This window comes from Hylobates moloch, unplaced genomic scaffold (assembly GCF_009828535.3).
Source record: "Hylobates moloch isolate HMO894 unplaced genomic scaffold, HMol_V3 SCAFFOLD_1, whole genome shotgun sequence".
NCBI lineage: Eukaryota > Metazoa > Chordata > Mammalia > Primates > Hylobatidae > Hylobates > Hylobates moloch.
The window spans coordinates 46,703,745-46,729,681 of record NW_026652276.1 but is presented as its reverse complement, the minus strand read 5'-3'; the positions used below and the strand labels follow the sequence as shown (position 1 = coordinate 46,729,681).

At 40.3% G+C, this 25,937-nt stretch overlaps 1 protein-coding gene across 1 annotated transcript in view; it reads left to right on the top strand.

Annotated features, from left to right (window-relative positions):
* The first annotated feature begins 13,612 nt into the window (after positions 1-13,612).
* The window catches only part of SLC39A10 (solute carrier family 39 member 10), a 133,366-nt gene continuing 121,041 nt past the window's right edge, over positions 13,613-25,937 (top strand). Inside the window, exon 1 of the mRNA XM_058440042.1 lies at positions 13,613-13,623. The gene's annotated coding sequence lies outside the window, so the exon portion shown is untranslated. The remainder of the gene's footprint in view (positions 13,624-25,937) is intronic.

The following is a 25,937-nucleotide window of genomic DNA, read 5'->3' as shown; positions in this document are numbered from 1 at the left end:
GCTCTGTCGCCCAGGCTGGAGTGCAGTGGCGCAATCTCGGCTCACTGGAAGCTCTGCCTCCCGGGTTCACACCATTCTCCTGCCTCAGCCTCCTGAGTAGCTGGGACTACAGGCGCCCGCCACCACGCCCAGCTAATTTTTTGTATTTTTAGTAGAGACGGGGTTTCACCGTGGTCTCGATCTCCTGACCTCGTGATCCGCCTGCCTCGGCCTTCCAAAGTGCTGGGATTACAGGCGTGAGCCACCACACCTGGCCATGTCATCACCTGTTTTACTTTTTTTTTTTTTTTTGAGACGGAGTCTTGCTCTGTCCCCCAGGCTGGAGTGCAGTGGCGCGATCTCGGCTCACTGCAAGCTCCGCCTCCCGGGTTCACGCCATTCTCCTGCCTCAGCCTCCTGAGTAGCTGGGACTACAGGCGCCCGCCAACACGCCCGGCTAATTTTTTGTATTTTTAGTAGAGACGGGGTTTCACCGTACTAGCCAGGATGGTCTGGATCTCCTGAACTCGTGATCCGCCCGCCTCGGCCTCCCAAAGTGCTGGGATTACAGGCTTGAGCCACCGCGCCCAGCCTCATCGCCTGTTTTTCTACAACTTGCAAACTAAGAATGTTTTGTATACTTTTCAGTGGTTGAAAAAAATCAAAACGATATTTTTTGACATATAAAAGTCATATGGAATTTGAGTTTCAGCTATAAGTAGAATTTTATTGGAACACAGCCTCACTCATTTGTCTACACATTGTCTAGGACTGCTTGTGTGACAAGGGCAGAGTTGCGTAGGTACCACAGAGACCATATGGCTGGCAAAGCCTAAATATGGTGGTTCGCCTGTAATCCCAAATTTGGGTAGGAGTCACCTGAGGTCATCAAGATTGCCAACATACCTGTGAAACCCGTCTCTTAAAATACAAAAAATTAGTGGGCAAGTTGCAGGACTTAATCCCGTATCGGAGGGGAGGCAGAGAATCGTTGAACCTGAGAGGCAGATTTGGTGAGTGAGGATGTTTTCCAGCCTGGGCAACAATGAAGTCCATCTAAAAAAAAAAAAAATATTATATTTATATATTTGTATAGTTATAATATATAATATAATTTTTATTTTATATATTGCCTTTAAGAGCAGTAAAAAACATTATTTCCACTATTGATTGTCAAGTTGCAGCCTGAGTTATCTAAAGATAAAATGTTAATCTAATTACATTAATACTCCACTAATGAAAGCTATTCTTATGCAAGTTCATTGTCGTGATATAGAAACTGAAAGGGTAGAGACCAGAGTTGGTAGGTTTAACAAGAAGGAAGATAAGATACTGAAAGAGAAAACAAGAGTAATCTCTTCCAAAAACAATGGAAAATTTTCCAGTGATATTTGCTGATAGGTGTCCTTTTTCATATCAGAAACCAAAATGCCTTGTTTTCCACTATTTGTAAACTCTAAAGATACTGTCACTTAAAATTAGCGATTTTCTTTCAGAAGAATTAATGATCAATGTGTGCAAGTTCAAGTTCTGACCTCATTTGTCAAACTATCTGAGGTTGAATATTCTGGGAAAATGACAAAAGGAAGGAAACATTTAGATGTATGTCTCCTGAGACTTAATTCATCTTTGATTAACTGAAGAAGCCATAAGAATATCTTTCTGGGCAAATAATAACCAGCTTCCTTTAAACAGAGGAAAGGTACTCTTTTGAATTAAAAATCTAGTTGTAATTCTAATTTAGCCAAGTTTATTATCTCACTATTAGAGCCTAAAGACTGCAGTAATTTTTCTTGGGTCTTAGGTAATCTTTTAAAAAAAAAAACAAAAAACAGAACCATTGAATTTACAATTGTACGACAGCTTAATCAGACTGCTTCTCAATTATCTTGCTGATGCACATAGTAGGTGATGTTGGTAGGGGGTAAATGCTTGCTTGGTTGTGCCCAAGATTATACACAATTCCAGGAATTCCTAGCTGTATTGAAATCCCTCATTTCACACTCAGAATTGTAGAATGCAAATGAATATAAGGAAAGCTAAGAATCCACCCTTGTGTATGTATTAAGTAAACTTCAAACATTTATGCCAATTTTACAACTTGTGAACAACAAATTAATTGACATGTCTCGTATTTTCTTCAAATTTGGTCTTGAGGTGTCTCTCTGGAGAATGACTATAAATTCTAGCCCTGCGCTGATGGGGCTTCAGGGAGGGTGGTTGTGGATGTTTACAGGGTGCTTTTCACAGGATACTTCTTTATGATAGTGGACAGCCTAATGTTTAAGTGTCCAACCTCTGACCAGGTGTCCCTCTCACAGGAAACTTGTTTATATTGGCAGAGAAACTTGTGGCTCTCATCTGACCTGTGTCCTGTTTAATCCTGCAAGAAAGCCAATCTCTAGGAGAGCTCTGATCAGGAAAGAAGTTAGGTTCAGCTGTGTCAGCCAGGTAAGACACAGAGGAGACCACTCAACAAAACACATGAAGTAACAGAAGCAGTTTATTACTTACAGGTCCCAGAGAGAAGAGGGCTGCATGCCTGGAAGGAGAAATGCAAAATAGGGGCCCATCCAGGACACATGTGCTTGATGGGGAGTGAGAGAGAGGGAGAGAAAAGACATAAGGGCTAAAGCCTTTGTTGGGGTCCAGAGTGTTATCTGAGCAGGTTTCCAGTGGGGCATTCTAATCAGTGAGACTACAGCAAGCAGGCACAAGTTCCATGGAGGCAGTTGTGGACTAAGATGGTCACTGAGGCATATCTGTGAAGTCCATGCAGGGTGTGGGGTCAGTGGGGTGAGTCAAGTAGATTGTATTTAGCTCTACCATAGGGAGGTGGACAGCAAGAGGCTGATAAGACATCTGGATCAAGCACACTGAGGAACTGGGAAGAGACAGAGAACTGAAAACTGTCAAGGATGAGGAAGTCCTGCTTCTGGTATGAGAAAGCCCAACTTATACTCAAAATGGGTGTCAAGACAACATGAAATTATAAGAATGTGCTATAACCTCACACAAACTAGTCACGACAACTCAGCTGAATGCAAACAATGAACTTCGAACACATTTAAGTTGAGCAATATAGCTTAGCCAAAATATTGGATGGCTTGGTTCTTTAACCCCTTCGAAGCATTCTTTGGGCAACAACTTTGGTAATGGTGGAGTTAGTTGATGGCTTTAGCATCAGCATTACAGTCATTCTGTGAGATGAGGCTCCTGGAAGTGAGTTTAACCGTCTTTTAAAGCCCTGCATTTGGCTCCACCTCTTGCACACATAGTGCCTTTGAAACCCGTTGCCCACAAGTGCTGTGGGCTGTTCAGTCCCACTGGATGCAGATACAGGTAAAAGATCAATCTTCATCTCTATGCCATTCCCCACAAACTGCCAAAGCTTTTCAGAAATCTCACTTGCCTCACAAACTGCTGAGGGAAATATTTCATTGCATTGGAATTACTTACTTCTGTGCACGCTCTGTAGCATTTTCAAGAATGTGCTCATTTTCATTAGGCTTGAATGATGTTCTTCCAAGGTCGTACCTTCTCAGAATCTGTTGCCCTTAAATATTTAAGACAGCAGGTTCTTCAGGAATGAGCATCTATCAAGATCATTTGGTATGAAAAATCATTCAATACATGGTGCCTTCGTTTAACAAGTTACAGAAATAGAAAGAAAAGTTATGGTACTGGTACAATGGGCGTAGATTACAAGGATGTCTACTTTTAAAGAGAAAATGAAATGTCCTAAGTCAACACACTGGGCTTCTCAATTTCTTCTATCTTTTACAATAGCTTCATCAGACATGAGTAGCAGAACTGACCGGCAGATCAGCGCGGGCAGTGCAAAGCAGCAGTAAAGTAGTATAAGGCAAGTTAGGATAATTGTTGCAAATCTGCAAAGAATCTTCATTCCCCAGAGAGTTGAAAGTCTAATTGCCAAAGAAAGGAATGCAGCTGTCATCTTGAAATGCAAGAAATACCCCTCAACTATTAATATGGTGGCCGGCAGTGTGTTCTGCAGAAGCTAGGGAGTCTCCTCTGAATATAGGGCTTGTTGCAAAAACTGAGATTTAATTAATGTCACATCTCTAGATACTAAATTCTTACAATATAGAACACAATTTCTGGAAATGGCCTACACTATTGGGCAGCCACAGATCCAACAGTGAGGCTGCCCTCAGAGCCCTGCCCATCTGGTTGGATTTTTTTTCTCTATTTCTGCCTTCTAGTTAGGAGATTAAAGCTATTTTCCCTCTTGATTTATATATGTCTTTTTTTTTGACTTTTGAACAATATCATTTCTCTTGGTTTATTTTTCTTATTCTCTTAAGTGTTTTTACCAATCAATACAGCCTTTAAATTTGTTCCTCTTTTTGTTTGCGTCTTCCATTTTTTTTTGTAACTATGTTACTTCAATTTTAAATATGAATATGCTGCTGCTTTCAGACATCCTCTTTTGAAAGAAATGATAGGATTTTATAGATTTTCTTAGCAAGTGAGAAATCAATTTAGCAACATGTTGCAAACAAATTTTACCCTTGATTAGATTGAAGTTTTTGGTCGTATATATAGCTTCTAATTTTTTTTCAACTTTTATTATTATGATCCATTTTCTGATTCATTAATTTCTACTCTTTATCCTTTTTCATCCTTCTGTTTACCTTAAGTTTAATTTGTTCCAGTTGCTTAATGTGAAAGCTTAGTGCATTCATTTTAAACCTTTCTTCTCTTCTAAAATAAGCATTTAATGTTATAAATTTCTCAGCAAACACTGCTTTGGCAGCATACCGTAACTTTTTTTTTTTTTTTTTTGAGATGGAGTCTCGCTCTGTTGCCCAGGCTGGAGTGCAGTGGTGTGATCTCGTCTCACTACAACCTCTGCCTCCCGGGTTCAAGCGGTTCTCCTGTCTCAGCCTCCCGAGTAGCTGGGATTATAGGTGCCCGCCACCACGCCTGGCTAATTTTGTATTTTTAGTAGAGATGGGTTTCACCATGTTGGACAGGCTGGTCTCAAACTCCTGACCTTGTGATCTGCCCGCCTCGGCCTCCCAAAGTGCTGGCATTACAGGCGTAAGCCACCATGCCCGGCCTTTTTTTTTTTTTTTTTTTTTTGAGATACGGGCTTGCTCTATCTCCTACGCTGGAGTACAGTGGTGCGATCACGGCTCACTGCAGCCATGATTTCCCAGGTGTAACTGATCCTCCTACCTCCATCTCCCAAGTAGCTGGGAAAACAGGCTTCCGCCACCACGCCCAGCTAATTTTTATATTTTTTGTAGAGATGGAGTTTCACTATGTTGCCCAGGCTTATCTCGAACTCCTAGGCTCAAGTGATCCACCCACCTCGGCCTCCAAAAGTGCTAGGATTACAGGTGTAAGCGACCACACCAGGCCCAGTGTGTTGTATTTTAAATTTGTATTCACATCAATGTATTTTCTTCTTATTACCATGTGCTATTTAGAAGTATGTTGCTTAATTCAAATATTTGAGGATTTTCCATGTATCTTGAAAATTATTGTTATCTTGTTTCTGTGGAGAAGGAAAGATTTCTTATCCACTGCTAGATTCATAGCTGGGACCCCTATAACAGAAGACATTAAGAGCCAGGTGTATTGGGAAGGCAGAGGATCCCTTGAGCCCAGGAGTTTGAATCCAGCCTGGGCTATATAGTGAGAACCTGTCTCTACAAAAAATAAAAAAATTAGCCAGGCATGGTGGTGCATGCCTTTAGTCCCAGCTACTCAGGAGGCTGACGTGGGAGGATTGCTTGAGCCCAAGACGTCAAGGCTGCAGTGAGCCATGATTGTGCCACTGCACTCCAGCCTGGGTGACAGAGGGAGACCCCATCTCCAAAAAATAAAATAAAAATGACATTAGTGAGAAAAGCACACACATTTATTTAACATAAATGTTGGGTGACATGAGTACATTCATTACGGTAACAAGGAAACAGGGAAACCTGTATGTATTCATGCTTAGGTTTGATGAAAAACGAACAGTTGTGGGAAAATATGATTGGAGGACAAAAGGAGTATGAACTAATGTTAATAAACTGGGAGAAGTTAGCAAGAGAGGGCCCTTGTCATGAGAGTCTTATGACCTGCCTCAGAGGAGAGGAGTGACGGGAAGAGAAGGCTTCTGCTTCTGCTGTTTTCTCAAATGTCAGGGTACCATATTTTGCACTAACATGTCTTAAACCCCATAATTTCCTTCCGTTATGGCCAGGAACATCTTTTTTAAAATTTAAATTCCTACAAGTTTATTGATATATGTTTAAGTCCAAAATTTGATGTAACTTCTTTTTTTTTTTTTTTTTTTGGAGACGGAATCTCGCTCTGTCGCCCAGGCTGGAGTGCAGTGGCGCGATCTCGGCTCACTGCAAGCTCCGCCTCCCAGGTTCACGCCACTCTCCTGCCTCAGCCTCCCGAGTAGCTGGGACTACAGGCGCCCTCCACTACGCCCGGCTAATTTTTTGTATTTTTAGTAGAGACGGGGTTTCACCATGTTAGCCAGGATGGTCTTGATCTCCTGACCTCGTGATCCGCCCGCCTCGGCCTCCCAAAGTGCTGGGATTACAAGCGTGAGCCACCGCGCCCGGCCAATAACTTCTTGAATGTTCCATTTATACTGAAAAAATTCGAATTGTTATTTTTGCATGGAGTGTTCTATATATGTCATTTAGTTCAAGTTGTTTGATAGTATTGATACAGTTTGTTCGCTGCTGTATCCCAAGCACCTAGAACTGTAGGTTCTTTGCAAATATTTGTTGTGTGAATGAATGAATGAATGATCCATATTATGGTGATGATTTTCATTTTCACCCTCACCCAGAATTCTAAAGATTAGGCTGGCTGAAGAATAATTCGAACCTAACTAACTAGTGTATCTACACTAGCACCCAAGCAATTGCATGTGAGTATTAAGCTGAAAGGCCATGTAGGTTGCATTTCTAGGTCTATCACTGCAGCGTTTACTGTATTTCTGATTATTTAAACTTCAAGAGATTGCTGCCTTTCAATACTATTCTAAAAGAAAACATACCAGAGAAAAAGCCCTCAAATCTATATATGGCAAGTCAGTACAAATTTGATTTCATGGGAAACAGCTGAGGATGGGTAGGGACTGAGACCAGAAAAAAAAAGAGAGCACTGATTTTTTTTTTTTTTTTTTAACTTTAAGTTTCGGGATACATGTGCAGAACGTGCAAGTTTGTTACATAGGTATCCACGTGCCGTGGTGGTTTGCTGCACCTATCAACCCGTCATCTAGGTTTTAAGCCCTGCATGCATTAGGTATTTGTCCTAATGCTCTCCCTCCCTTTGCCCTCCACCCACTGACAGGCCCTACTGTGTAATGTTCTCCTCCCTGTGTCCATGTGTTCTCATTGTTCAACTCCCACTTGTAAGTGAGAACGTGCGGTGTTTGGTTTTCTCTTCCTGTGTTAGTTTGCTGAGAATGATGGTTTCCAGCTTCATCCATGTCCCTGCAAAGGACAGGATCTCATTCTTTTTTATGGTTGCATGGCCCTGAAATTTTTATATCATAAGTACATTCTTGAATGATTGCAAGTTTCTTGTTGCACTCTCTCTTTACAAAGCTTTTGTTTCTTTGCATAACTCTGCAAAAGAGCTATCAGCCATGTTTGTGGCCCAGGAATAAAAATGGTAGTTCTTGCCATAGAGATTATCAGTCTTTTTCAAGTAACCTCACCATCCCCCACGAAGTTCTATTTCATGTTTATTTCTTTTTAAAATTCAGGCAAATCAATATTAATTTTATTCTGAGATTTTTACAATACCCTTGAAATTACTATAAATATATTAGCTTGGTAGAAAAACCAGGATCTCTGGATTGGGATTGTGACTAATTTAGAATTTTAAAACGTATTAACTAGAGTTATAATTTGTGCAGTCTTCAAATGTGGTAGGAGGGTTACATTTTTCTTTTTTCTTTTTTTTTTTCGAGACAGAATCTTGCTCGTTCTTATCGCCCAGGCTGGAGTGCAGTGGCACGATCTCAGCTCGCTGCAACCTCCACCTCCCAGGTTCAAGCAATTCTTCTGCCTCAACCTCCTGAATAGCTGGGATTACAGGCACGTGCCACCACGCCCAGCTAATTTTTGTATTTTGTTCAGAGACGGGGTTTCACCTTGTTGCTCAGGCTGGTCTCAAATTCCTGACCTCAGATGATCCACCCACCTCGGCCTCCCAAAGTGCTGGGATTACAGGTATGAGCCACTGCACCTGGCCAGGGTTATATTTTTCTTAATTGGTGCATCAAAATTAATCCATGTCAAGTTTGCACACTATTGATGTCCAGCTCTGCTGTCATTTCAATTCTCTAAGAGACCTTTTTCTTCTTTATCGTTCTTAACTTCCTCCAAGAAAACCTTGCTAGAAATCAAGTCTGGCCAGTTTTGCTAGTTCTTGCCTTAAGTATAAGTGCTATCTTTAAAATCATAGAGTCTTGTGTGCTAGTCTGAGATGTTTTTAATTAGGCCAAAACATGTCTTAGCCTGAGAATGCATCTGCATAATTCTAGGTTTTAATATATAAGACAGCTAGCCAAGAGAATATTATATGTGGATTTTTGTTGTTGTTGTTAAACCTATTGAAACTAACTTAACTTGATTCTCTATAAAAATCTTTCCTCTACCTCCTGAAATCTTTTAATTAGATACTGCTCTGAGTATACCAACAATCACTTGACATTCTGTTGTTTTAGCTCATAGTTACCTACATTTCTCTCCTATTTCTTCTCTTGTTACTCCCACCACTTACTACAACCCCAAAGAGCTTCTTTGTGCCTTGTTTTATGTAATCAGGAAGAATGATTCTGCTCTGGTATGAAGGAGAATCATTCCAAATCTAACAAGAACCATTCAGTTTTGAGAACCTGAGGAGACCATTAGTCATAGTTTTGAGGACCATCACTGCCAGACAGAGACCTCTTGCAGGAGCCCTTGCTGGAAGAAGTGAGGGCTTGTGAGGACTCAGGCAAGGGGGCGCCCACGCTGCCCCTCCCTTGGCCAGATGTGCCCGCACCGTGCCACTGAGCTAGAAAGCCAGCACAGACCCTCTGTCTTCCTTAAGATGCCAAGAGGAGGAAACACACACTTTTCCTGAAGAAAAAAAAGGGGTTATAGGCCGGGTACAGTGGCTCACGCCTGTAATCCCAGCACTCCGGGAGGCCCAGGCAGGCAGATCGCCTGAGGTCAGGAATTTGAGACAAGCCTGGCCAACATGGTAAAACCCTGTCTCTACTAAAAATACAAAAATTAGCTGAGTGTGCTGGTGGGAGCCTGTAATCCCAGCCTATTTGGGAGGCTGAGGCAGGAGAATCACTTGAGCCTGGGAGGTGGAGGTTGCAATGAGCCGAGATCGTGCCATTGCACTCCAGCCTGGGCAACAGGAGGGAGACTCCATCTCAAAAAAAAAAAAAAAAAAAAAAAAAAGCACGAGTTATAAATCATGGTGCGAGTCTATAGTACTATGGCTATAGTGCTATGGGTTCTCTATAACTCCTATACTTAGGTATTATGTTGGGAGGACACTTCAGTGCCAGCCTCTTTGTTTTTTTTTTTTTTTGGAGACAAGTCTGGCTCTGTCTCCCAGGCTGGAGTGCAATGGCGTGATCTCCGCTCACTGCAACATTCGCCCCCCAGGTTCAAGTGATTCTCCTGCCTCAGCCTCCTGAGTAGCTGGGATTACCCACCACACCCGGCTAATTTTTGTATTTTGGGTAGAAAAGGGGTTTCACCATGTTGGCCAGGCTGGTCTTGAACCCCTGACCTCGAGTGAACTGCCCACCTCAGCCTCCCAAAGTATTGGGATTACAGGCGTGAGCTGCCGCGCCTGACTTGCCAGCCTTCTTTTGAAAACCTTTAACTCAGCCAGGCATCGTGGTTCATACCTGTACTCCCTGTGCTCAAGCACTTTGGGAGGCTGAGGCAGGAGTATTACTTGAGCCCAGGAGTTCAAGACCAGCCTGAGCAACATAGTGAAACCTCATCTCTTAAAAAAAAATTAAAACCTGTCACTGATTTCTGAGTGTGCTTTTATTTTGAGGATGTCCAGGGCCACTGGCCAGCTCTACCTGTGTGAAGTAGAAAAAGCCACCCTTCCCCATAGGCAGGGGAATACAGCCTCATGCCAGGGCACTTGGCTTGTCTGGCGTGCTTACGTAGTAACAGCCAGTGCAGATATGTATGTGGCTGCCTGGTGGCTGTATCTGTGAGTGTCGTCGCAGGGTCACTCTAGTTTAGTAAATAGTTTGTCCTTGATGCCTCTTGATATTACTTCCAGAGAATGATAGCCAGGGAGTACAAGGAAGATACAGGGCAGATAAGACTGGTGATTATCACAAGCTCTTCAGAGAAAGGCCATAATGTGTGGAGAAAAACCACGGCCGCTCTTATCTTTGGTGTGTCTCAGCTTAAATTTCCCTTCCTCACAGAGATCTTGTTTTGTCAACCCACCTAGAGAGGAATCCTGGTTTTTTGTTTTTTGTTTTTGAGACGGAGTCTCTTTCGCCTAGGCGGGAGTGCAGTGGCGCTATCTCGGCTCACTGCAAGCTCCGCCTCCCGGGTTCACGCCATTCTCCTGCCTCAGCCGCCCGAGTAGCTGGGACTACAGGCGCCCGCCACCACGCCTGGCTAATTTTTTGTATTTTTAGTAGAGACGGGGTTTCACCATGTTAGCCAGAATGATCTCAGTCTCCTGACCTCGTGATCCACCCGCCTCGGCCTCCCCAAGTGCTGGGATCATAGGCGTGAGCCACCGCGCTCGGCTGTTTTTTTTTCTTCTTACCAGTGACACTTATTTGTATTTGTGTGGTTATCTTATTTATTAACTATCTTTTCAAATATTTCTGTGAGGTGTTTGCCAATATATCCCCAACCCATGGCTAACTACCTGACACAGAGTTGGCACTTATTAGACATTTGTCAAATGAAGAAATGTCTTTAGCAGAGTCTGGCCATGGCAAGGCAGGGGAATATGAAGGGAATCTAAAATACCAAGAGGACAGAGGATGTGTGACAGCCCTTGTTCAGAGGGATGGAGTCTATTTGATTTCCTGTGCCACAGGCTTTCTTCAATCCTGTCACCTTTTTCCAGATAGGAGTTGCTGAGCAGTTGATGTCTCATTGTTTTTAGCTACTATCCACTGAGAATGTCAGGCACTGTACTAAGGACTTCATTTACATGCATTAAGTGATCCAACCTGCACAACAAGTACTCTATGAAGAATGTTTAATTATTATCCTATTTCACAAATAAAGAAACAGACTTGGAGGGTATGGGAGAGGAGGTGTTTGTGTGTGTGGTTATGTAACTAACACAATAAATGGTAATGCCAAGACTCAAACCCAGATCTATCTGACCCCAAATTATGCACTCTTTTATCTCTTCAGGTCTTGTTTACTTTGTAAAATATGTGCTTTGGTTTCAGACCCTGAATTAATGCATTCTTAAACATTATATTGCCTTCACTTTGAACAAAGTGATATGAGGCAAGAGATTCATAATGCAAATGCCTACGACCAACTTGCTTACCCGGTGTCTAATGGCCCATCTACATTTGGTCTTTCTGGACTGTGACCTAATCTAGTAAATCTTGGCCTCCATATTCATTTCCTTATTTTGCTTCCTTCATTGGTGCTCACTCCCCATATTTCAGGCAAAGAGCCACTGCATAGTGACTACAGCCCCCGGACAGATGTAGGCTGTTTCTTACCCTAAGCAAGGCACATGGGGGTCTGGTTATGTAGTTCAACAGGGAACAATGCTTAATCTTCCAAGTTGAGGAGTTTCTCTTTTTTTTTTTTTTCACCTTAGAATTTAACTGGCCAGGTGTGGTGGCTCACACCTGTAATTCCAGCACTTTGAGAGGCTGAGACCGGTGGATTGCTTGAGGTCAGGAGTTCTAGACCAGCCTGGGCAACATGACAAAACCCTTTCTCTACAAAAAATATAAAAATTAGCTGAGCATAGTGGCACCTGTAGTCCCAGCTACTGGGGAGGCTGAGGTAGGAGGATGGCCTGAGCCTGGGGAGGTTAAGGCTGCAGTGAACCATGATTGTGCTACTGCACTCTAGCCTGGGTCACAGAGTGAGACCCTGTCTCAAAATATATATGCAATATATATATATACACACACACGTATATTTATATATTATTCATATATATATATTCTGCAATGAACATGGGAATGCAGATACTTCTTTTACATATTGATTTCATTTTCTTTGAATATGCACCCAGTAGTGGGATTGCTGAATCATATGGTAATTCTAGTTTCAGTTTTCTGAGGAACCTCTATACTCTTTTCCATCGTGGCTGTATTCATTTACATTTCCACTATCAGCACACTAGGGTTCTCTCTTCACCACACCCTTGCCAACACTTATTATCTTTCATCTTTTTGATAACAGCAATTCTAAAAGGTGTGAGGTGATATGTTATTGTAGTTTTAATTTGCATTTCCCTGAGGATTAATGATGCTGAGTATTTTTTTATGTATCTGTTGGCCATCTGCTTGTTTTCTCTTGAGAAATATGTATTTAGGTCCTTTTGCCGGTTTTTTGATTGGGGTGATTGTTTTCTTGCTATTGAGTTGTTTGAGTTAGGAGGTGGTATTTGATATCATTTCAATTAAGAATCCCTCCAGAACATACCCTCCTCGACGGTGCCACATACAGTTGTATCAGGCTTCACTGGTTTCTCTTTTGGGCATCACTTCTCTCCCACCCACCCTCTCATCCCACTTTCCTTGCCCAAAGAAGAAAGAAATGAAAGAAAAATACTTTTCTTTGTCTTCAAATGCAAAATGTATTTTTTGTCCTAGGGCCAATAAGGTCAATGAAGTAAGCACGAAATATTATACTCAGGGTAGGAGCATAATGCATGCTATGAGAAAGTGATACAAACCCTGCAAGATTTCAAAGGGATCTCTCACAGGGAGAAAAAGAAAAAAGTTGAGGTTGGTTGGGTGGGGATATGATTTAAAGAAGAGGAAAAGCCAGACTGTGTATTGTGTGTGTTGCCAGTTTGCTATAGTCATGGTGTTGTAAAGCAAATCAGTCCAAAAGACCTTGTTTTATTTATTTAATCAAGTAATCACAGTGTCTCTGAAACTTTTAGATGCAAGCTCAGAAATAGAAGTATTTATGAAGTCAGACTTGCAATTGCCAGGAAGTAGTAAAGGATGCCAATGTAATCTCTGCTACCTGTGCAAGTCCTAAGGGAAAGATGAGCTCATGAATGCATATATATAGATCATTACAAGGCTGAATTAAAATACATTAAATATAAAAGTGGGTATAATCCCCTGAGGATATTCAACATAAAAGGAATAGCTGAAGAACAACCTGAAGCTTTAAAAGTAGGGGAATCTAAGATCCTCACTGGCTGGAGAAAACAGTTACTACACACCCTTCCAGGAAAACACTTTATATAAAGTTTGGTGTTTGAAAGCCTTAGCTGATCTAAATGAATGCAAATTTAAGAGGAGGGACTTGCTTTATCCTTCTATTTGTGGTCTCCACAGCCCCTGGACCTGAGAGGCTTCAATAATTGTTACCTGAGTTGGACTGAATTGAAATAAAGAAGTAAAGATCCTATATCATCTATTGAAATCTTTAAAGGGTAAGTTTCTTTTTTTTTTTTTAACCATTTGTTAAATGGTATAGTATATACTATTGGTTAAATAGTACATACTATTCAGTCATCCTGGAGTCAGTGCTAAGAGTGACAGACATGCCCTCCATCCACACACCAGAAGTGTCATATTTAGGGAGTGTGCCATTCAGTAAATCTTTGATGTGTTACTAAATTGACATCAACAGGGGACTCAATGGAGACCAAAAGTAAATTTTAAAGACCTTAAAACTGAATGAAGTGGCTACCAATTAAAAGGAAGAAATATGTAGATTCATACAAAGGAATAGAAAAAAAAAGTGACTTAAAACTGAGAGAATGATGAGACAATGACAAGCATTAAAAATGGAGAAGCAGGAACAAGAAGGAAATTTATGTGCCCAAACAGATTGGTTTAAGAAGCATAATGTGGACCAAAGGCTGTATGCAAAAGTAACTCAAAATGATTGAAAAGAGATGCCCCCTCCCCAAATTTAGCCAACATAAGACATTCCTTTTGATAGAAAACGACCACTCTAAAACATGTTGAAAGGAGAATCACAAAAGTAAACAATAAGAGGAAACATTTTGGAATAATGGAGGAAAAAAATTACAGTGCATCGGTGCACATTATTAAAATTTCAGGAATGTCTATTTACTGTAATAACGTATCATGAACAAAGTAATGAAGACAAGGTCTTGAAAGAAAGAAATACTGGGTGTTGTTTTTCTTTTTCTTATGATCTCAAAACTGGACTTAACCAAATATATTTGGATGGAGTTTAACTACTTATGAGTAGATTTAGAATCACAACCAAACTCATCCTTAGATAATTCTGAAGCACAAATACAACCACCACAAACTTCATTATTGAAAGAAGCCATTTTTATTCTATGAAATAATTTAAAATTCTGAGTTACTTACCCTCAGGCAAACTCAGAATTTTAGTAGTAAGAAGAAAATAACAAAGCACACCACCTTGGAAATCTGCATGTCTTTAACTACAAAGAATCATTGACAATACAGAAACGAAAGGCCTAGGTACAGTTCTCTGAGTGAGGAATTATGATTTAATTTAAAAGTAAATAAACTATTTCAGACTATAATTTTCATGAAAAAATAAGGCATTAAGGATTTAAATCTTTTTCAGAACTTTTATTCCACACAAAGAAAATAAAATGGGGGAGAAGCCCAGTAAATAAAGTTTTTAGTCAGCTTTTGGATTTTTTGGTGTAAAGAACTGGTTATGAGGGTATAAATTTACTAACAGTTGGATTTTAGTCTGCTCATTTTGGTTTCATCTTGTATAAGCAGAACATCTTGTATTTGCATGTTTTTGTTTTTGTTTTTGTTTTTTGAAGTGATTTTGTCTTTAGGATCAGTTATGCCATGAAAGTCTTTATCCTTCCTTTCTTGTTAATTGTGGAATAACAAACATTAACCAATTTGCTTTTAGGCCAAAGACAAGCAAATGCAATTCAGTTCCCAGCTTTAAAAATTCTTTTGGTTATGTTATCATTTGGCGTTCTAACCATCCTTTTCACTGACTTCACTTTTTACAGCATGTTTGAATCCATAACGACAATGATGTAGCTGCTTATACGTGCTTTGAGAAAATTTGTGTATTGTGTGTGCGTGTTTGTAATTTATTTTCAAAATCAACATCTATCCCATGTGCACCTGTTTGGAAGTATGCATCTAATACATCGAGGCATACTCTATGCTACACTAAAAGAAGAGAAATCAACCTTTGCCCTCAAGGAGGTTACCATCTATTTTAGCTGATTTAATATATCATGTATGTTCTGTCAGAGGATAAAAGAACAATTTAGCTTTGTGTGTGTTGAGTAGGAATCTTGTCTGAGCAACAGTAAGATCAAATGGTTTTGGAGTGAGGTGAATCTGAGCTTGAAACCTGGCTGTGCACACTTAGTACCTTTACTCCTTTATTTTTTATTTTCCAAGGTAGGATCTCACACTGTCACCCAGGCTGGAGTGCAGTGGTGTGATCTTGGCTCACTGCAGCCCCAATCTCCCGGGCTCAAGTGGTCCTCTCACCTCAGCCTCCCCAGTGGCTGTAATTACAGGTGTGTGTCACCACATCTGGCTAAGTTTTTGTGGTTTTTGTAGAGATGCGTTTTTTTGCCATGTTGCAGGCTGGTCTAGAACTCTTGGGTTCAAGTGATCCATTCTCCTCAGCCTCCCAAAGTGCTGGGCTTACAGGCGTGAGCCATCATACATATGTGGCCAGCTTTTGTTCTTTGAAGTCTGGGATTTCAACTTATAAAATGAAGATACTAACTTTTAGCTTATAGAGGTGTCATGAGGGCTAAGTGCAGTAATATATACAAAACACCTAATACATAGGCCCTAAGTTTTTAATTCTCTTCCCCCATACATATTATGTAAATGAAATGTTTAGGTTTAGCATTGCCCATTATTGTCTCTATTCATTTTGGTCTAGGATTTCTAAATCAATTTCATAAATGCAGCCAGGCTATAATTGGCAGCCCTTTTGAGTGGTGAATGAGACAGTGAGCTAGTGTTAAAATTTCAGACAGGAGGTAGGAATGCCAGATCATGAAGCTCAAGGCCCAAGCTGAAGCCTTCCAAACATTCATCACCAGCCACAGCCTCTACTGTCTGAAATAACCTCCCGCGGCTGGGGAATGCCCAGAGGGAGGATAGGAGAAAAGCCTTCATCGTGTGCCTAAAAAGCCTGGAAAAAAGAAAAGTGGCTATGAAAGCAGGGATTTGTTTTGCAATAGCTTTTTAAAAAAGAAGAGCACATAAATTATATGAAAAGAGTTTCACTAGAAATAAACACTAGGGCTTCTCATCCTTCTACTCCCAATCTACCAGATCAAGCTGTTGGTTTTTCCCAGAAAGAACACAAAGCAAAGTCCAACCAAATGTACATCGTTCATACCTGGATGGCACTTCTGCCCACAGTCTTCCCTCTTGTTGAGCAATATAGAAAGTAAGCTTGAGGCCAAACTTTAATTCTCTACTTGAAACCCAGATCATCGATGTCCTCTTTGTCCTCTCGGTCACTGCAGCCATCTCCCTCAAAAGAAAATCGGAGTACCCCCTACAACTTCTGAGGAGACACCAAGCAATTCTAAGGTGTAACTGAAGTCCCCCAAACCTCCTAGTTTTGGGGGTGTTTTATCATTCTTTAGTTTCCCTCCTATGCCTAATGAGAGAGGGAACTTTAAAAGAAAAACACGTTGCTCATTCTTTCAACCCCTGGGGAAGGGGGTTATTTCTCTGTACTTTTTAAAGTGGGAATTCTCTTTCTTGAGAATTCCACTTTGTTGAACCCATTGGCATTTTGGTGGCGGCTTTCTAACTTGGACTTTTTTCCCGCTATTGTGAATTTTCTTTTAATTTCATTATTGAAATTTTAAATTGTGGAACAACCTAGGTACAAGAAAGTGTGCAAATCATATTATACCTCAATGAATGTTCATGCGTTGATATACCTGTATACTTCACTCAACTCAAGATCTAGCACATTTTTAGCCCACAGAAGGCTCCTGGGGCCCTTTCCCAACCAATAACTCCTCCCTGGTAAACTCTGCTATTACCTTCATTTGAATGGAACCATAAATTATGTACTTTCATGTGTCAGTAATTTGTTCTTTTGTTTCGTAGTGTTCCATTGCATGAATATACCACAACATATCCTTCCCTGTTGATGAATCTTTTTATTGAGGAATATTGCTATTACATGTGAAGATGCCTTGAAAATCTTCACCTTGAATTGATTCCTAATTTTTTTCATGCCACTCCCTGTAGAAATTGTGATAAACAAAATTCTGCAGAGGGTTTACATGTTCCCAGCTAATCTTGCTCCATGTTGGTTTGGTTACTTTGGCACCAGAATTTAAAGGAAGATGAAAAATCTCTGTGCATGCCCCTGTAGTCCCAGCTACTCGGGAGGCTGAGGCAGGAGAATCGCTTGAATCCAGGAGGCGGAGGTTGCAGTGAGCTGAGATTGCGCCACTGCACTCCAGCCTGGGGGACAGAGCAAGACTGTGTCTCAAAACAAACAAACTAACTCACTCCTCTGTAGCCCCAGATTTTAGAAAAGAGAGAGAAAGAGAGGGAGGGAGAAAAGGAGGGAGGGAGGATGGGAAAATGTGTAGGCATGTTAGTATAAAACTTTAAATTCGTAATTCCCATTTTATGGAGATATCTGATCATCTTAATTTGCAATGGCTAAATAAGTAATGCTTATATGATTATAGACTTCTTTTCCTCACTTTTGGAAATACTTCATGCCCTCTGGAAATTCTTTTAAAAAACTTTGTTGTATCCCTTTAAAAAGTGATAAAATCATAGTGTCTAGGCAAATTTTAGGGCAAAGTTTAGTAGGTAATTTGGTTGACGTTAAGTATTTTTCTCAAAGGCTTTTTTTGTTGCTGCTTTTTTTGTTGTTTAACTTGATGAAGACTCCAAACTGTTGAATGAATCTCAGGGAGGCTGAGAAACACAGTAAAATGTATCTTTAAGTATTCACTGTGGTTTGTGCACTATGACAAGCCATCTCCATTGCTGACTCTTATGTTTTGATTCCTTATTTCATTTCCTTAAATGGCTCTGCTTTTGTTGTTACTTTATTTTGCTTCCTCAAATGCAGAGTAATTAGACATTCAAGTTTTTCATTGAGCCCTAGAATCTATTACATTAATAAGTTATTAGTTACCTAGACATTGTCCCTTTTCTTTTTTTTTCTTTTTTTCTTTTTCTAATTTTTTTGTAGGGATGGGGTCTCAGGCCAGGCGCCATGGCTCATGCCTGTAATCCTAGCACTTTGGGAGGCCTGAGCTCAGGAGTTCAAGACCAGCCTGGGCAACATGGTGAAACTCCCTCTCTACTAAAATACAAAAAATTAGCTGGAAGTGGTGGTGCACGCCGGTAGTGCCAGCTACCTGGGAGGCTGAGGCATGAGAATTGTTTGAACTCAGGCGGTGGAGGTTGCAGTGAGCCAAGATCATGCCACTGCACTCCAGCCTGGGTGACAGAGCAAGACTCTGTCACAAAAAAAAAAAGAAAAGAGATGGGGTCTCATTGTGTTTCTCTGGCTGGTCTTGAACACCTGGGCTCAAGCAATCCTGCCTCGGCCTCCCAAAGTGCTGGGATTACAGGCATGAGCCACTGCACCTAACCGACACTGTCCCTTTTCAATTTTTGTATATAGATCATCTAGGAAACTAGTTAAAATAATCTGTACATAGCAAGTTATTTGCTCAGTAGTTTATTTTTTTATTACAGAGATCTTAATTTCTTTCATTAAGATTAAGGATAGTCTTTTAAACTGTGTTCATTTTGGGAATGTTAGTTTATTTTTAATTGTGTTCTTGTTTGTTTACTTATAGTAAAAATGCATATTCTTTATCACATCATTGTTCAATCTTTGATATCATAGTACAGTCATTTCCAATAAAGTTTATGCCAAATGAAGTTTGAGAAGCCTCATGATAAATCAAATTATATCAAGCCACAGAACCTGCTAAAAGTAGCCACTTGGTAGTGCAAAATAAATTGAAAGTGATATGAAAATAGTGACAAATGGCTGTGCAAACATGGCAAACCAAGTTCTGGACACTAGCCGTTCAACAAAAAAAAAAGGTTAATCTAAGGAAAAAATATAAATGACTTTTCGATTTCTAGTTTTTAACATTCATATTAGAAGATTAAAATATGGTTCGAGTTTGTCTATGACTTTTCCTCTAGCATTTAGGGCTGGTAGAGTGAAGCTTCTATGATGAGTATTTTGCCCCATCACCCATGTGCCGGAAGCAGTTGTATTTCAAGATAGAATGGAAACTCTATAGGCCAAAGTTGAGAGGAAAAAGATAAATATTTGTGTTGATGAGTGGTGACCATAGAAATACTTCTGTGTAAGTACATGGCCTGGCGTGGTGGCTCACGCCTGTAATCCCAGCACTTTGGGAGGCTGAGGCGGGTGGATCACGAGGTCAAGAGATCAAGACCATCTTGGCCAACATGGTGAAACCTCGTCTCTAAAAATACAAAAATTAGCTGAGCGTGGTGGCGCGCACTTGTAATCCCAGCTACTAGAGAGACTGAGGCAGGAGAATCGCTTGAACCTGGGAGGCAGAGGTTGCCGTGAGCCGAGATCACGCCACTGCACTCCAGCCTGGCGACAGAGCGAGACTCCATCTCAAAAATAGAAGTAAAAATAAGTATATAAGGGCTTGGAATTTGTTACGTTGCTGGGAAAGACATTTTTGGCTATTTTGAGTTTTCTTGACACACATTAGCAGCTCCATCTAGGAAGTCACATTTCTCTGTCTCAACTAAATTCCAAGGCCAACTTTCAGGCTTTCCTTAAAATGTGCTTTGTATTATACTGCCAGGAAATAGTCCTTTTTTGGCTCTATAGCCCTCCCTCAGAAAGGTTGAAGTGATAAATTGTAAATTGAGATTCTATTGGTGGGGGGAACCCTAGCTAGAGCTGGTTTTGAATTCCTGCAATAGTGTTTAATCTGTTCAAGTTTCTCATTCAACATTTACAATTGGCTCAGTGTGAGGGAGAAGGAAAAACCTGTTGATACAGTTCCTTTAAGTGCTATGGGTTTCAAAACAACTCTCCAGATAGCAAGCATTCCTGTGGTGGGAGGCAGTGGGTGAGTGGAAAACCTTTCCCATTCATTCAAAGAAGGGAAAGAGACTGAACTTACTCCCAACAGGTGAAGTTAAGCACGTCCTGTAAGTGGATTGATTTGTTGTATAAATCAAAGTTCTGTTCATAGGGACCATCAACAATGTTCTCTGAACTGGTACCCTTCTGGTCCCCCACCCCACTCCTCTATCCTCCTAGTTAACTGCTGGGAAAATATTTCTTTCTCGGAGATGCCTTTCTTCCTCCTTGATGATAGTAATCGTTTTTCTCTTTTTAGCTCAAAAGGAGAATTTTTTTTTCCTTTGTCATGTCTGTGTGTCTTGCCTATCTAATACAGTACATTGTTTCTCATTTCCTTTGTTACTATGCTTGTGCATGTCTCAAAAACAAATGTGAACTTTTTGTCAAAACAAAGTAAGTGCATGCTTTATAAAATTACAAAGGAATGGTACAGCTGTTCTCTGATTATATTCTTAGAGTGTTTAAAATTTTGAAAGTGCTTAGGAGTTTCTTTTTAAAAATCTATCAGCAAACTTCTTACAGAAAACTATTTTGTGAAGTGTTTTATTTTTGCTCTTATGAATTGTGTATAAAAATACCTAATCTGTTTTAGTAGTAATAACGCATAGTTTAATAAAGTGGAAGTTCAACAGATTAAAGCTTTTAGACTGTCTTTTTCATTTGCAATTAATTGTATTTAACCACAGAAGTGATTTTATATAGTATTTCAGCAGAGGTAGATAAAAACATTACCCAGTGCAACAAATTAACCTAAAAAAGAATAATAGATCATATAAGGATTATAGGAGCAAGAGAAAATGGTTGCTAATATTTATTATTCTTTGAAAGCCACATCCTACTATTTTCCATTTAAATTTTGTAACTGTTGTCAAACTTAATAGCAATGCGGAGAAAGGAATCTTCAGTGGTGTATTTTCACCTGTTCTGTCCCTACCTTTGTTCTGTCTCCAATCTCAGTGGTCCTTCGGGTCCTTTGTATTCAAAGATGGGTCCTTTGTATTCAAAGACGAAGTTACAGAGCTGTTGACAGTCTCTAGTCTCTAGTTGGATGGATGAGCTGCTCTGAGTCATCCACACTTTTATCTTGTGAGATCATTCATTCTGTGAGCAATGACATCAATTTTCCAGAAGGCTGGCTGGCTAAGGATAAAGATAAAGGCCATGACTACAGAAGGAATTAAGTTAAAGGGCTTGTGATAGCATCTGTTACATAGTAGGAGCTTGAGAAGTATTTGCTGCTTAAAAGTCTTCAACTGTTTTCCTTTGCGCCAGTTATACATCTAACCAGATCATGATGAAGCAAGTTCTCATTTTTGTTTGTATTGTAATTGTAATCCTGGCTTTAAAAATATTGAGTGAATTTTCGGTGCCAAAATTAAGCATGTAATCTCTACTTTTGCACTCCGAGCCCTCCAAAGTTTTATGCATTCATTTCCAATATTCAATTTCCTTTACATTTTGCTTAAGGAACTTGTAGAGAAGAATTGCTTATCTGGTAGTGCTCCACAACCCTTACCCACTTTGAGCAGTGTCACATACTAAACTTTGACATAAAATATTGCTGGCAGAGATGATTTGGCTTTTGGTATTAATATCAAAAACCCCCTTAAAACACTTCCACTCTAAAAGAACTTAAGCTTTAGACAAACTCTGCTAATTCACTATTTTCTCCCCCACAAACTGGGAAGCCTCAGTTATCTTTTGATGGCTTGAAACTGATTTCAATTATTTGTGTTATTGCCAGCAATATAAATGAAAAAAATAGTCAGGCATGGTGGCTTAGGACTGTTATCCTGGCACTTTGGGAGGCTGAGGTGGCAGGATCACTTGAGTCCAGGAGTTTGAGACCAACCTAGGCAACATAGCAAGACCCTGCTACAAAAAATAAAACGTTAGCTGGACATGGTGGTGCGTGCCTTGTGGTCCTAGCTACTCGAGAGGCTGAGGTGGGAGGATCACTTGAGCCTGGGAGGTCAAAGCTACAGTGAGCCGTGATGGTGATCGTGTCAGTATACTCAGCCTGGGGAACAGTGAGACCTTGTCTCAAAAAACAACAAAAAAAGGGAAAATAGAGGGTGTCTGGTTTCCCTCATAGAAGTACTAGATAGATACTGGGTAGTGAATGTTTTTTCCCTCAGAGGAGGATAAAGTTCTCTAGAGCAGAACCTCACAAACTGTAGTGTAGGTGAGAATCACTGGAGATATTGTCACAATGCAGTTTCTGATTGGGTAAGTTTAGAGTGAGGCTTGGGAATCTGCATTTTTAACAAATCTCCAGGTAATGAAGATGTTGCTGGTCCACACTGAGATCACCTGGGGCAGTGTTTGTTTGTTTTATAGACAGGGTCTGGCTATTGCTGCTCAGGCTAGTTTCTAACTCCTGTCTTCAGGCAATCCTCACACCACAACCTCCCAAAGTGCTGGGAGTATAGGTGTGAGCCACTGTGACCGGCCATCTGGCTGGTTTTTTAAAAAATATACAGATGTTTAGGTTCCACTCTTACCCTATCCCACCTCCCTGGATTCTGATTTAGTTGGCTTGGGTTATGGCCTGAGTATAGGGACTTTTTAAATCTCCCAGGTGATGGTAATGTGCAGTCAAGTTTAAGAACCTCTAGATTCATTTATCTCAGTTTCCGCTTGGCAGTCCATTCACTTACAGACATTACTTGCCTGGCCCCTAGAGACATGTGATTTCTGAATTAAATGCCTTGCCCTTTCTTAAGGAAATCACACTAGTCTTTCAAATCCCTTTTTCAAATACCACTGCATTCTTCAGATATATAATACATTTAAAAAATTATTCTAACATTACAAAATTCCACTTCGCCCTAAATCCTATACAACTTTGCTTATAATTCCTACGCCAGTGACCACATTCTGCTTTCTAATTATGTGTATTTATCTTAACCTCCTTGATCGATAAACTACCTAAAGGCAGAGATTGTCTCACCTCTTTTTATCTTTCCTAGCAGTTTCCCTCACCCCCGACACAGTGCCCTGGGCCTGCATTTGTTCATTCAAAAAACATTTTCATAGTGTCCCCATGCAAAACAGGCTGAGCTCTGGTGAGGTGTGCAAAAGCGGATGCCTTCCCTCCCTGCCTTTAGGTGCTTCACATTCAGATGAGGGAGACCGATATTCACAAATGACTCACAAAAGCAAATGTAAGATCTCAACAGGGGCATGGGGCAATGAATCTGAACTTTTCTACACTGGGAAAAAAACCATTTTGAGGAAATCATTGGGATCTGAAGAATCTGAAACTAGGAGAAGGTGAAGAATGAGAATGAAGATCATTCAGAAAGATAAATCTGCCTATACAAATTCCCCATGTTGGGAAGGAGTGTGCACTAAACTGGAGGAAAGGCATTGTGGCTGAATTTAATCAGGAGGATTCAGGTTGGAAGATGTTTTAGAATACAAAAGAAAGTTAAGAAATTTAGTAAATATTAATGACAGAATAATGAAACTCCCAAAAGCAAAGAGTGGTATAGTAAATTTAATTATTTACTTATAATTGAAGCAGGAGGCTACAGAATTAATATAGATATAGCATTTGGAATTAACAGTAAAACTGGCTGACTTGATTGCATTCATTGCTTACAATTGGAATGTATCAGTGGCCCTAAAAAAATTATACATTATTCTCAGAGAATATTATGTTTCCTGGAAACATCACACTAAAGTATTTTCTTTTCATCTCTTGTTTTAAGTTTTTAATTAGTCATGGGTTTGCATGATGCTTTAAAGACATTTTAAAGTTTTCAGTAAAAAATCTCTTTTCCACCCCACCACCCATTCACCCAGATCCCCACTGAGGTGCCAACTATTACTAGTTTCTTGTGTATCCTTTCAGTCTCCTTAAACATGTTCAAGCAAATGCATATGAGCACTGTATTCTCACCTCTGAACCATGCTTTACCCCCTTTACAATTTATTCTGTATTTCTTTTCATTAGAGAACTTCCACATTTTTTCTCATAAAAATTGCTGAATATTATTTTACTGTATGGATGTATTAACTGGTATATGTTCCTTATAGTTACTGTGCTTTCAATATTTTGCTATTGCAAGCAATGCCACAGTTAAAACCTTGTACTTTAGACTTTTTCATATGTGAAAATATATCTAAGATAATTTTTCAGAAGAGAAATTGCTGAATTATGGGTATATGCATTTGTAATTTTGAGAGATATTCCTAAATTACCTTCCATAAGTATCGTATCATATTAGGATACCACTAGAAATATGCATCTCTTTTCCTACAGGTTCCTCAATAGTGTATGATCAATCTTTTGGGAGGGGGTTTCAGATTTTATTTTATTTTATTTTATTTTTTGAGATGGAGTCTCACTCTGTCGCCTAGGCTGCAGTGCAGTGGCAAAATCTCAGCTCACTGCAAACTCCACCGCCTAGGTTGAAGCAATTTTCCTGCCTCAGCCTCCCAAGTAACTGGGACTACAGGCACACGCCAGCAGCCCGGCTAATTTTTGTATATTCAGTAGAGATGGGTTTTCACCATGTTGGCCAGGCTGGCCTTGAACTCCTGGCCTCATGTAATCTGCCTGCCTCGGCTTCCCAAAGTGTTAGGATTACAGGCATGAGCCACCGTGCTCAGCCAGATCTAGTAGATTTTAAACTGATATTTTAATATCTTAATTTGGATTTATTTTTTATTTTTTATTTTTATTTTTTTTAAGACAGAATCTCACTCTGTCACCAGGCTAGAGGGCAATGACGCACTCTCAGTTCACTGCAACCTCCACCTCCCGGGTTCAAGTGATTCTCCTGCCTCAGCCTCCCACGTAGCTGGGACTACAGGCATGAGCCACCACGCCTGGCTAACTTTTGTATTTTTAGTAGAGACGGTTTCACCATGTTGGCCAGGATGGTCTCAATCTCTTGACCTCATGATCCGCCCACCTCAGCCTCCCAAAGTGCTGGGGTTAGCGGCGTGAGCCACTGCGCCCGGCCTGGATTTATCTTGTTATGAGTGAAGTTGAACATCTTTTGTTAAAGAGCCATTGATGTTTTCTTTCTATAAACTACCTGTTTTGTTGTTGTGTTGTTAGTTGTTTGCCTATTAGTTTTTGTCTTACACGAAGTTTAGCTTTTGATAGTTAAACTTACCAATATTTTACATTATAATTTCAGGATTTTGAGACATAGTTACAAAGTCCTTTTTTACTCCAAGACTATAAATGAATTCTTCGATAGTGCATTATAGGACATTTACAGCTCCACCTTTTTACTTTTAAGTATTTGATCTTTCACATATATTTAGTATATGATACAAGGCATGGATCAAAAAAAATTTTTTTGCATGCCCATTTGCTGTCCAAATATCTCTTTAAAAATTATTTTTTAAAAGTTAACTGAGCTGGGCATAGTGGCTCATGCCTGTAATCCCAGCACTTTGGGAGACAGAGGTGGGCAGATCACGAGGTCACGAATTTGAGGCCAGCCTGGCCAATATGGTGAAACCCTGTCTCTACTAAAAATACGAAAAATTAGCCAGGTGTGGTGGTGCGCACCTGTAGTCCCAGCTACTTGGGAGGCTGATGCAGAAGGATCGCTTGAAGCTGGGAGGCAGAGGTTGTAATGAGCCGGGATTGTGTCACTGCACTCCAGCCTGGGTGACAGA